This window comes from Puma concolor, chromosome A1, assembly GCF_028749965.1.
Source record: "Puma concolor isolate L17-30 chromosome A1, mPumCon1.1.hap2, whole genome shotgun sequence".
Lineage (NCBI taxonomy): Eukaryota > Metazoa > Chordata > Mammalia > Carnivora > Felidae > Puma > Puma concolor.
In genome coordinates this window covers 48,731,844-48,744,316 of record NC_141667.1, presented here as the reverse complement: position 1 = coordinate 48,744,316, position 12,473 = coordinate 48,731,844, and the positions used below count along the sequence as shown (strand labels likewise).

Here is a 12,473-nt window from a genome sequence, read left to right as displayed (position 1 = left end):
TTTTTGAGACAGAGAGAGACAAAGCATGAACGGGGGAGGGTCAGAGAGAGAGGGAGACACAGAATCTGAAACAGGCTCCGGGCTCTGAGCTGTCAGCACAGAGCCCAACACGGGGCTCGAACTCACAGACTGTGAGATCATGACCCGAGCTGAAGTCAGACGCTCACCTGACTGAGCCACCCAGGCGCCCCCCCCCCCCCCAAACACAATGTCTTTAATCCAGCCCCTAGACCAGGGGATCTTAAGGACTCTTAAGGTACTCTACGGAGAGGATTGCCAGAAATATGGAAGAGAACCTCAAGAGAAAAGACATCATGTGAGTCTAGAAGGATGACACCATTGAAGATGCCATTGTTGTTACAGAAGCAACAATGAAAGCCATACAGCCAAGCAATTCCTGCCAGGAAACTGTGTCCAGACGTTGTTTATATGACTTGACAGGATTTACAAGAGTCAATCAAGGAAATCACGAAATCATGAAAAAGTGTGGGTATGGAAAAATGGTGGGAGTGAATGGTTTCAAGATATGGCCCTAGGATAAATTCAAGAGCTAGCAGATAATACACCAGAGGATGACTACTTCTGAGCCAGTGCCAGACGAGGAGAACAAAGACTTAGAAGAGCCAGTGTCAGAAAACAGAATGACATTAGACACTCCAATGCAAGGGTTTTGATTATTCAGGACATCTTTTGACTTATTTCACAACATGAACCAATCTAGAGTAAGGGCACTGAAACTAAAGCCAGTAATAGAAGAACGATTGGTACAGATAGCAACTTTTTTAGAGAAATGAAAAAGCAGAGAAGTCAGACAGAAATTATACTATATTTCCATAAAGTTACACCTAGCATGCCTGCCCCTCTGCCTTCCTTTCCACCCCCTTCACCTCTTCTGCCTCTGCCACCCCTGGAACAAGAAGACAACCCTTTCATCTCTCTCTGCCCACTCAACATAAAGACAATGAGGAAGAAGACCTTCATGGTGTTCCACTTCCACTTTATGAACAGGAAATGATCATCACGCTGTACAGTTAATAAACTTACATGGTGTAAGTTGTGTGTTCACTTGAAAATCTAATAACTGAACGGCAAGAACTGTAAGAGATATTTCGGCATCATCACTACCACCTACATATTCATCATGTAGAACATCTTATGCAAGACTTGTATGAATGTAAACAGCCTGTCATATACCACAAGTATAAGGTGAGTGATATTTAACATAAAATTAACAATGTGTTCATTTTATTACTGTTTTAAAATGGTGCTTTCAAAGAATTATATTACCATACAGTATGCCTTTTTTTCTTTCATAATTGGAGAAACTGCACATCAGCTTATCATCACAGGTAAGTGGTTTTTAAAAAAAAAGTAACAATGCTTCCAGGGCTGTATTATGAATATGATTGTAATACTGTATGCCATAAAATTTTTATAACGATTCATTCACTAGTGTATAGACTAGGCTACTGTGAAAGAATCATACAATTATACCAGACTACCATAAAGTTATCATATGGATGCTTCTTCATCATCAATGCATGAATTGTTAGACTTGTAAATAAATATGAGTTTATTTTTCACATTATCTATTCATTTTTGATGTCTCGTGTTAGCAATATGAATAACATCTACGGCGTTTTGTGGCATATAAAATTGATATAGCTAGGTTCGGACAGAGGATTCATCTTATGAACAAGAGACATAAACTTATGGTATCAATAAATATAGTACTATATGTTTTTCCTCCATATATATATATGGGTTTTTTAGTGAGAGAGACGGTGGGGGGAGAGATTGGGGGCGAGACAGGGAGAGGGACAGAAGGGAAGACGGAGAGAGAGTGAGGATCCCAAGCAGGCTTCATGCTCAATGCAGAGTGATTCAGGCTCCTTCAGACAACCATGGGGTCATTACCTGAGCCAAAATCAAGTTGGACGCTCAGCCAACTAAGCCACCCAGGCAACCCCTTATGGACTTAAAAAAAAAATAATAATAATCTTTATTTTGAGAGACAGAGAGAGACTGAGTGCAAGTGGGGGAGGGGCAGAGAGAGAGAGGGAGACAGAATGCAAAGCAGACTCCAGGCTCTGAGCTGCCAGCACAGAGCCCCATGCAGGGCTCGAACTCATAAGCCATGAGAACATGCATGACCTGAGCTGAAATTGGAAGCTTAACCAGGCGCCCCAGTGAAATTCTTAATTTTCTTTTCTTTAGCTTACTTTATTGTAAGAATAGAGTACCTAACACATATAACATACAAAATTTGTACTAATCAATTGTTTTTGTTTTCAGTAAGGGTTTCTGTTAATAATAGGCTATTAGTAGTTACATTTGGGGGAGTTAAAGGATATATACACATTTTTGACTGCATATGGGTGTCAGCCCCTAACCTCTGTGCTGTTCAAGAATCAACTGTTCATTACACGGTGTGCTGTGTGGCTCTACTTCCATGAAAAACGTAAATAAAAAAAAGCAACCCACCATCTCCACGAGGATAGATTTGTAAAGTATTTGTGAAACTGCCGCAAAATGACTGTATCAAGAATCACCTCATAAAATGATAGTGATGTGAGTTCCACGTCCCAGAAGGCCCCCTCTTACATATTTCTCACTTCCAACCCATCACCAAGTCTTCCTGATTTTGCCAGAAGAAAACACATTTTGAGTTGTTTCTGTTTGCATGTCTGTCACCGCCCTCCTAGATCAGGCTCTCACCATCTCTGTGATAGTGAAAGTCTCCCAAGTGGTTTTCTTGCATCCACCCGGTCCTGCTGCAGCGGACACAGGCAAGAGCAGCCAGAAGAACCCCTGGGAAACATTCTGTCATGTTCGCCCTGCATCTAAAACTCTTCAGTAATAGCCCAGGGCTTTAGCACCAAGGCTCTCACCACAACTCACCCAAGCATGTTACTTCTTGTCACCTCTTCCCTTGCTCCCTATACTTCAGTCACCATGACCTTCTTTCGGCCTCTCCTCCACCTTAATTCCCTGGACATACTCCCTCCCCTCTGCCAGAATGCTCTTGCTCCCCTCTTCACATGACTGGCTCCTTCTCGCCTTCAGCATCACCTTCCCTGATGTTCCAATTGGATGCTTCCACCCCGCCCCCTGCTTCTCTCTCTCTCTCTCTCTCTCTCTCTCTACCCCCCTGTTCTTTTCCTCAATAACACACATCTCAGTCCAATGCTTCATTTACCATGTATATAATTGTATGCTTAAGATTTCCAGATCTGGGTACAGTTCCATGTGTCAGGGACAACACAGCGCCTCACCCACAGCACAAGATACAAGTGACTGGAGATATGAATGATCCACTAATTCTCACTAACCCTTACATCTCTTCAGCATAATAGCAAATGCCAGCTTGCCCACAAAGGTGAGCGTCCCTCACGGAGATTAAAACAACCCAATTATCCCAGAGAAAAGAAAAAAACCCAGCCTGCTACTTCTCAAAGCAGAGGCAGGGAAATAAATGAGCTTGATTGCAAAACCACTCAGGGTCTCCTCACCTCTTCAAAGGGTAAAACTGATCTATCATTTGTCACCCTCCTTCTACTCACCGAAGTTTTATTAGGCTGTGGTCAATACTCTGCAGCGAATCCTGCAAAGGCTAATAGGCCAGCTCAGAGAGCCTACAACCCGCTTTGCATTTTCATGTCCTTCATTACAACAAGTGGGCTATTTTTATACCTGTTAGCTGCTAACAATCGGCAAAACCTCAGGCTCAGAATAAAATATGACAAGGGCCAAGAGAGGTAACAATAACACTGCTTGTACTGCAGCCAGTTTGCCATTAATAATAACAGGGAGAGAAAGTGAGGAAGAGACAGGGGAGGAAAGAAGCCTCTTTGGAACCCAGCAGAGACAATGTCCTGGGGTGGATGACATATGCCCAGGGCTGTGACCCATCTCACTCTCCGTTTCCTCATCCTCTGAACCGAAATCCTTTAAGGTATTAAATCTTAGAAAAATGTCATAGCGTGACAGGACCTTACATAGGATAAGGCCAAACGACCGTGAGGTGTTAATTTCTTATAAACAGCATAACCCACCATTTTGTAACTTTTCAAAGTTCTTTCACAACCATGTATTTGTACATGGAAGGAAAGGGGTATCCACAAGGATAATCAATGTTTCGTGCATTATTAACAAAAATCTGAAAACACCTGTTTATTGTTAGAGGAATGTCATGTAAATTTTGGCACATCCATGCCTTAGAATGTTATTACATCACTACTGTTGATGCACGAAATTGTGAGCTGACATTGCATACATTTTATCATACATATCTATTGCCCATTTAGAAGTGGACTCATTTCTCATTCCCATTACTAAAGTGTAAGCCCACTGGGGCAAGAGCCCTCATTCCTTGAACAGTATGAGGTTCACTAAAAATGTTTATAGAAACTATGATGAGTTAATATATACTCTGACACCATTAAAAGAGGACAGTGAGTTCCTATAAACTTTTACAGAGGGTTTAAAACTGCTCTTAGTTGTTTTAAAAAAATACTGGGGAAATGTGGTACACATGACATTTCTGGGAAAGGTAGCTGAGCAGCATTCAAAGGCATACCAGGAAGAGGGAGAAACTGATACAGGGTGTCAAGCTACCACATCCTTTTCAAGGTGAACATCTTTACCCTGATGAGAAATTAAAAACTTTGGTTGCAGGTTTGAAATCAAAGACTTTTATAAAAACAAACGAATATTGCCAGTCTTCTTTCGTTATTTTGACCTGCCTGTAAGTGACCTGTTTGGTATCTAATAACCACATGGAAGTGCCTTTTAGAAAAAGATTCCAAAAGGTGTTAAGCCTCCCTAGAAACCAGAAAGATTCTGTGTCAACTGCCACGCGCCTAGGGGTCTCTGTCCGGTACTGAGCCAGCTGGGACATAGAAGATGATGGAATGAAATGGTTCTGAGATAGGTTTGACATTCTGGTGGAGCTGGGTGGTAACCACTTCCTAGCTACAGGACCTCAGGCAAGTCACATCCTTCTGAGGCTCAGTGTCACCACCTTAAAGAATGGGAATAGCACCTCCAACGGACACATGATTTTAAGAATTATAACGTATGCGGGGCGCCTGGGTGGCGCAGTCGGTTAAGCGTCCGACTTCAGCCAGGTCACGATCTCGCGGTCCGTGAGTTCGAGCCCCGCGTCGGGCTCTGGGCTGATGGCTCGGAGCCTGGAGCCTGTTTCCGATTCTGTGTCTCCCTCTCTCTCTGCCCCTCCCCCGTTCATGCTCTGTCTCTCTCTGTCCCAAAAATAAATAAAAAACGTTGAAAAAAAAAATTAAAAAAAAAAATTATAACGTATGTAAGGAATTTAGGACAGCACCTGGCACACCAAGCGTTGAATAAATCATACTTATGCAGTTTTATTGGAGGTTCAGACAAGTTTTACTTTCGGAGAGCCCACTGAGTGCTGCTACATTTTCGAGCCACTGACTGAACCAATATGGCACCTCAACAGTGACATCTATTCACAAAGAAGGGGCAACATGAGCGGAGTTAGGGATGGCTCATTCAAACTTATTTTCATTCCTTAAAAGTAATTCCAAGCATGCCAGTTAGGACAGAATGTTTGGTCACTCCCCATCCTTACTGCCTTTCCATCCCGGAACTTGGTGCATACATACTGAAGCTAGCACAACAAGGTGGAGTCTTTGGTAACGGTACCCAATAAAGAAGGGGAGACACTCTAGGCACCTGGGTGGCTCAGTCGGTTGAGTATCTGACTTTGGCTCAGATCATGATCTCGCGGTTTGTGGGTTCAAGCCCCACGTCGGGCTCTGTGCTGACAGCTCGGAGCCTGGAGCCTGCTTCAGATTCTGTATCTCTCTCTGTCTCTGCTCCTCCCCTGCTCATGCTCACTCTCTCTCTCTCAAAAATAAATAAACATTTAAAAACTTAAATAAGAATGAAAATAAAAAGAAGAGGAGACACTCTTGAAAGCATCATGATGTGTAAGAGACACGCCAGCACCAGGAGACACAGGCACTGGGAAGACCTCATCTCATTCACCTTGGTCCCCTCCTCACTTGCTTTAGGTGTGCCACTTCCAGTGTCTGAAGCATGTATCTCCAACATACGGTTATTTATTTATAAATTATACACATGTACTCTGTCCTCATACAGTATGTACATTATCAATTTGAAAAAGAGACATGTAAAGGGACGAGAAAAGTCACGTTGTTTTAGACCATCCTCTGTGCATTCTTGGCACCCTCAGGATGGAAAGCTTCCCTCCTTCCCCATCCTTGCCAAAGGAGGGGGTCAGAGCTGGGGGAGCAAAGGGTTAAGACAAGGTGTCAACTCTGCCTTCACATACGTTTTACTTGGCTTGAGTTATTTTTTGCTTTAGTTGTCAGCATTTTACAATCAGGACGTTTCTTTTACCTAAAGAAATAGCAAGTCCAAAACACTGGGCTCCTGAGTCCGCTGACACTTTTGCTGGACCTGAGTAGCACTCACACAACATCCTTTAATATAGTTCTTGCCAAACTGATTTCTCCCATTTGCAAAACTTGCTCTAATTCTATAGGTATTTGAGCTTGCAGTGCTATATAGACTGTGGGGCCTCGGGGCCACAGGAAAAGAACAGGAACATGTCTAACATGGGGGAAACTTCTTGACTGGCCAAGTCTCCATGTCTGTCGAAGGAAGAGCATGGTGGAACCGAGTAGTGCAGAAACCAGGCTGGGTTTTTAGCTGCTGTGATCTGTGCTCATTTTGCTCTGGCAATGGAATCCAGAAGAGAGGACTATCTAAAAATTTGTTTCCTGTTGTTAAATGTTTGTTTATTTATTCTGAGAGAGGCAGATCAAGAGTGGGCACCCACGAGCAGGGGAGGGGCACAGAGAAAGGGAGAGAGAGAATCCCAAGCAGGCTTCCCACTGTCAGCGAGCCTGAGGCAGGGGCTTGATCTCACAAATGGACCATGAGATCATGACCTGAGCTAAAATCAAGAATCAGACGCTTCAACAACTGATCCGCCCATGTGGCCCTGAATATTCTTCTTGATCTATGTGTTTCGCTTGTCCAACTAAGAGCAGGACCGGTTTGTACTGACAGCATCAGCCAGGGCTCTGTAGTCACAGCAGAGTCTGAGGCAAAGGAAAATGGTGCATTCCTATAAGCACTTACCAATATAACCTCTTATATTTTGAACCAAGTGTAAAAAGTTACTGAAACTCTGCTAATAAAGAACATGACTGCATTAAAGAGTCCCATGTGGCTTCATCTGTTCACAACCATTTGAGAGAAAGAGAAAACGTTTGGGGGATATTAACAATTCTTAAAAATATGGCATTAAAATAGGATTTATCTGAACTTTAGGCATCCCCTGAAACTCTGTGTCTGAAACAAGAGCCTGATCCCCTCCCCATGGTCCTAGCCTGGTCCAGGTAATAGGTCTCTCTCTTCTGCTAGGGACCCACTGTAGAAGTTAGGTTTTTAACTCACTCAGAGCAGGCCCCCAGCAGCATCCCCACACCCAGGCCAGTGTCACACCCTGGGGATACCAAGGGGGCTCCAACATGACCTGATTGACCCACGTTGTACATAGCCTTGAAATTATGTTTAATCCTCACTGAGGACAGAACTGGGTCTCCTATTTCCCTACAATCCCAAGGAGAACATGACAGCCTTACAAATGCAGTAGCAGCAGCACTCGGGCTGCTAATTTTAGCTACAGGGACTTTTTAAAAAATGTTTTTATCAATTTTTCTCACTCTTCTGGGATCCTATGATAACCCCCAAGTGACTCACCTCCACTGGCCAGCACTGAGTCCTTTCCCACTTTAAAAAATTCCAAAGCCAAAATTCAAAGTGTCTTGCATGGCAAATAACCAAGACAACTCTTCTCCCAGTTGTAGAAAGGGTGCTAAAAATTCTTTTCTTCTAGACGATTAGACCCTTTGAAAGGTCAGAGGAGAAATAAATTTAGCTCAGGCAATAAAATGGAAAGATCCCATCACAGAGTTACACAAGCACCCGATTAATAAGTTATGTTGGAGAAGACTGCCCTATTGATCCAAAATGCGAGAAGTCACAGGCATCTGAGAGCTGACAATGTGCTGGGAGGGGGATTCCCATGTTGTCAAAAGCTCTCTCTCACACTAATCTTGGCAGTGCTCCCTACTGACTTGCAAGAAAAATGAGTTCAAATCAGCCTGCTGGTGTTTTTGTTCTTTCGTCTATATGTGAGGAAAGACATACTATAAATATATATAACGAGCACAGCAATTATTTTGCATTTGCTTCTTGCAAGTTAAGGGAATGCTAAGGAAAGAAGGGGACCCTAGGACTTGTCAACCTGAACAAAGACATGTGGGTAAAAAGAAGTAAATGATCCTAGTTCCTGCTGTCCTCCCTAGCTTTCCCTCACTCTGACATCCTCCTCACTGACCCCACTTTTCTGATTCTTCTAAGCAGAGAAGGTAGAAGAGCTCATTCTAAGAAAGGTCTAAGGAAAGAAAAAGTCAAATTCCTCTAGGGCTATCTTTCACCCTCTAAAACGGGGTCAGAAAACATTTTTCTCCAAGGGGCCCCAAACTGAGCATTTCTGGCTTTGTAGGCCATATCATCTCTTTGCAACTATTAACATCACCATTATAGCGCTCTAAAGTGGCAAGAGACAATAAGTAAATGGATGTGGCTGTATTCAAAACAAAAACAGCTTTATTACAAAAATAGGCCCTGGGTCATAGTTTGCCTTCCCCTGATCTAAAAGGCAACTGGCATCAAATCTCTCCTGAGTCTTGAACATTAAAAACAAGCAAGCAAGCAAACACCCTACTGCCAAGAAACAGAAATAGACTGTTTTTAGCAGAAAGCCAAAAAGAACTCAGTTCTTCGCAAGAATCCAAGGCATTCCTGAGCTTTGGAACCAAGCACCTGTGTTCTTCTTGTGGATGTCATTACAGTAGGGAACTAAAGTCAAGTGGGATTTTGCTTTTGCTGCAAAAAATCAAACAAAACTTTAAATTGAATCTCATCCTTTCTCTTTTAGACATGTGTTGCCGCAAGTCACGTTCTGTGATGGCGTTCTGCCTGGGCAGAAGTTAGCTGGAAAATATTGCAACTCACAGACTTACCCACTGCACCTGTTGCAAAATTTCCCTGAGGGCCTGCTGCAAAAAGCATGCTAACTTTAGACTATGAGCAAGGGAGGAGGAGGAATCCATCACGTTCTCTGGGACATGCCTGTTGGATCATGGTCTATTTACCAAAATAGCTTCCAAGGACTGTTCTCCTTGGCAAACATAAAGTCACACACATACATACATGTCTTTTATTCTTAAGCTAAAAGACACTCCAAAATATTACTTTTTAATATTTTGGAAACAGACTAATTCAAGTATGTGATAAAAGATAAAAGCTACATACTATTCCAGTCGGGGGGGGGAAATATATATATAGATATATATAAATTTTAACATCCTTTCCTCCCTGCCCAGGCCTCCCCCCAGATCCCAGGATAAGAAAGCCCTACTTCAGAGAGATTAAGATTTTGCCTGGAATCTAGTAAGACCAAAACAAATGTTGGGGAAAGAGTGGACTGCCTAGACAAGATCCAACACTCATCCAGGCAGGATGGTAGCATGGAAATCCTTTTCCCAACAAAAAAGGTTCACGGAATCTCAGTCCTAAGTGCCAAGAGCTTTCTAGGGCAAGTCAGTTCTGATACAACATCTCTATCCTTGATGTTGTCTAAGAACATGCTGGCACTGGAAATATTTTTCTCAAAAAGCTATTATCCATGGACTCTTCACAGGGATGACAATTAGAGCAGGTATTTACATCTGTGGAGTAATTTGAGAGGAGTTGAGAGGGGTCCATTTCCTTCCAAAAATTACCTCCATTAGAAATCCCTTATTCTAACTTAAGCTACTTTATCAATGTCAGTGATGGAGACAACATGTTTAAATCTAATGTTATTCAAATGTTGCCTGTATTAGGTTGATATTAAAAAGGAAGAGCAGAGTGCCTGAGTGGCTCAGTCAGTTAAGCTGTGGACTCTTGATTTTGGCTCAGGTCATGATCTCAGGGTTCAGGGGATCCAGCCCCATGTGGGGCACTGCGCTGACAGCATAAAGCCTGCTTCTGATTCTCTTTCTGCCTCTCTTCCTGTCCCTCCCCTTCTTGCACTTACTCTCTCTCAAAATAAATACATAAACTTACCAAAAAAAGGAGGAGGAGGAGGAGGAGGAGGAGGAGGAGGAGGAGGAGGAGGAGGAAGAGGAGGAAGAGAAGACAACGCCGCCACCAGTGTTTTCTGTTGGTGTTTTTGGGTTTTGTTTTGATAAAGGCAGTATGAAGAAAAGAGCATCGTGTCTCCCACCATCTAGGCAACTGTGGACCAAAACTAACAACAGCTAACATTTCTTGAGTACCAGGTGCTTTATAAAGTGCTCTTGCTGCTCAATGTGACTTGGTTCTTCCCACAGTCCTACCCTAGGAGGTACTGTCACTATCTCTATTGCACAGATGAGGACACTGAGGCTTCAAGACAGGAAGTGACGATCTTTGCATTGCACAGCTAATAAGTGGAGCATTGAAAATTCAACCTAGGTCCTCTGGCTCCAGGCTCTCAAGTCTTACCTTTACCAAACACACCGTGTGCTTGAGAAGTCTTCATCCTATTGTGGCCTCAACAGATAACTAACTGACCATGGAAAGTTACTCAATTTGGGGGGATTCAACTCTGAAAGCTGGCACTCAGCAACTATTCAAAAATTGTTTTGGAAATGCAAATAATATTGGATAACCAAACAGTCTTTAAAAAGGAACAAATTTAGAGGACTTAGGCTCTCTGATTTCAAAACTTACTAAAAGGCTACAATACACAAGACCATGTATATTAATATAAAATAGATGCATACAAAAATAAAGAACAGGTGCAAGAAATTCAAGTTACCATCAATTCAATTAGAAAAGTTATGTATCTATTGCTAGAAAAAATTGGACAGGTATACGAAAAAAAAAATTCTTGTCTCTTTTCTTACTCCATACATAAAAAGTTAATTCAATATGGATCACCAATCTAAATAGAAACCTGAGAACCTTAAAGCTTTTAGAGAAAATAAATAATACATTTGTGATGTTTGAGTAGACAGACAGAAGCCATAAAATAAAAATATATATATATATATTAGACTTAAAATAAATAAATATATATATATATATATATATATATATATATATATATATATTAGACTTAATCAAAATGTAAAATATTGCTCCTCAAAAGGTATCATTATGGAAATGAGTAGGTAAGGTATAGAATAGGAAAGAAGACATTTATACAACTTTTCTAAAGAAAAATTTATATCCAGAATAGACACAAAACTCTACAAAACAATAAATTAGTGACAAATCCAATAAAACAATAGGCACAAACTTGAAAACACAAATTATAAAGGTTATAGGAATGGCTATTAGGGATGAAAAGATGCTCAACATCATTAGCAATCAGAGAAAACCAAACTGAAACCACAATAAAATAAGACTTTACACCACCAGAATGTTTTTAGTGTTTAAAGAAAAATAGCAAATGTTGGAGAACATATAGAAAGAAACATAAACTGCTGATAAAAATATAAAATGGTACAATCACAAGTAAGACTAGTTTGGCAGGTTCTTATAAAAAGTTGTTCCTTGAAATTTTTAGCCAGGACTCCTTTACTCTTTTAATTATGAAGAAGCCCAGAGCCTTTGTTTATATAGTAATTATAAATCAATAGCTACCATATTAGAAATTATAACATAAAAATTTTAAGTATTTCCTTATCAGTGCACTTGAAATGACAACATATTTAATATTTTAATGAGAACTATGCAGTATTTGTCAAAACAAAAAGAATTAATAAAAGTTCTATGTGATTATAAATCTCTTAAAAATCTGGCTTAAGAGTAGACAGCTATATTCTTTGAACTTTCTCTGCATTCTCTTGATGTTATTTTAGGTTGAAGTATGTGAAGGAAATCTTGCCTTACAATAGAAAAGTCATTGGAAAAGAAAGGACCATTTTAATGGCCTTTTTGAGATAATTGTGGGTATTTTTTGTTGTCACTAAACCAACATCCAGGGGCAGATTTTTGAAAGTGGAATCGAACCACGTCAATAAACTTTTGTGGTCAGTTACTTTAAAAGCCATTGGTCTATCTTGTTATATAGATTGATCTTTATCTCATGCATGATGTTGTAGCATTAGGCAGTGACCATTTGGAAAACATTAGTCCTCTGAATGATGTGGATCTTCCAAATTACACAATCTTTTGATATCACATTTGTTAATACTACCACTAATCTCATCAGAAAAGAGCATAATCCTGAAAAGTTATTAAGCTCATGGCTAAAACATGTCTTCTGAAATTCTAATTTTTGTTTGGAAGCTCCAATTTTTCACTAACAACAAACACAGCCAGTTATTTTCCATAAAGTGACAGACTTCCTTTGTTCG

At 41.0% G+C, this 12,473-nt stretch overlaps 1 protein-coding gene across 3 annotated transcripts in view; it reads right to left on the bottom strand.

The window, feature by feature from the left end:
• Positions 1–12,473, bottom strand: part of SGCD (sarcoglycan delta) — a 942,805-nt gene that overhangs the window by 421,302 nt on the left and 509,030 nt on the right. The window contains exon 1 of one of the 3 annotated variants that reach the window (XM_086701932.1): positions 3,564–3,679. The exons of the other annotated variants lie outside the window; for them this stretch is intronic. The gene's annotated coding sequence lies outside the window, so the exon portion shown is untranslated. Of the gene's footprint in view, positions 1–3,563; positions 3,680–12,473 lie in introns of those variants that run through there. 3 annotated transcript variants of the gene reach the window in all.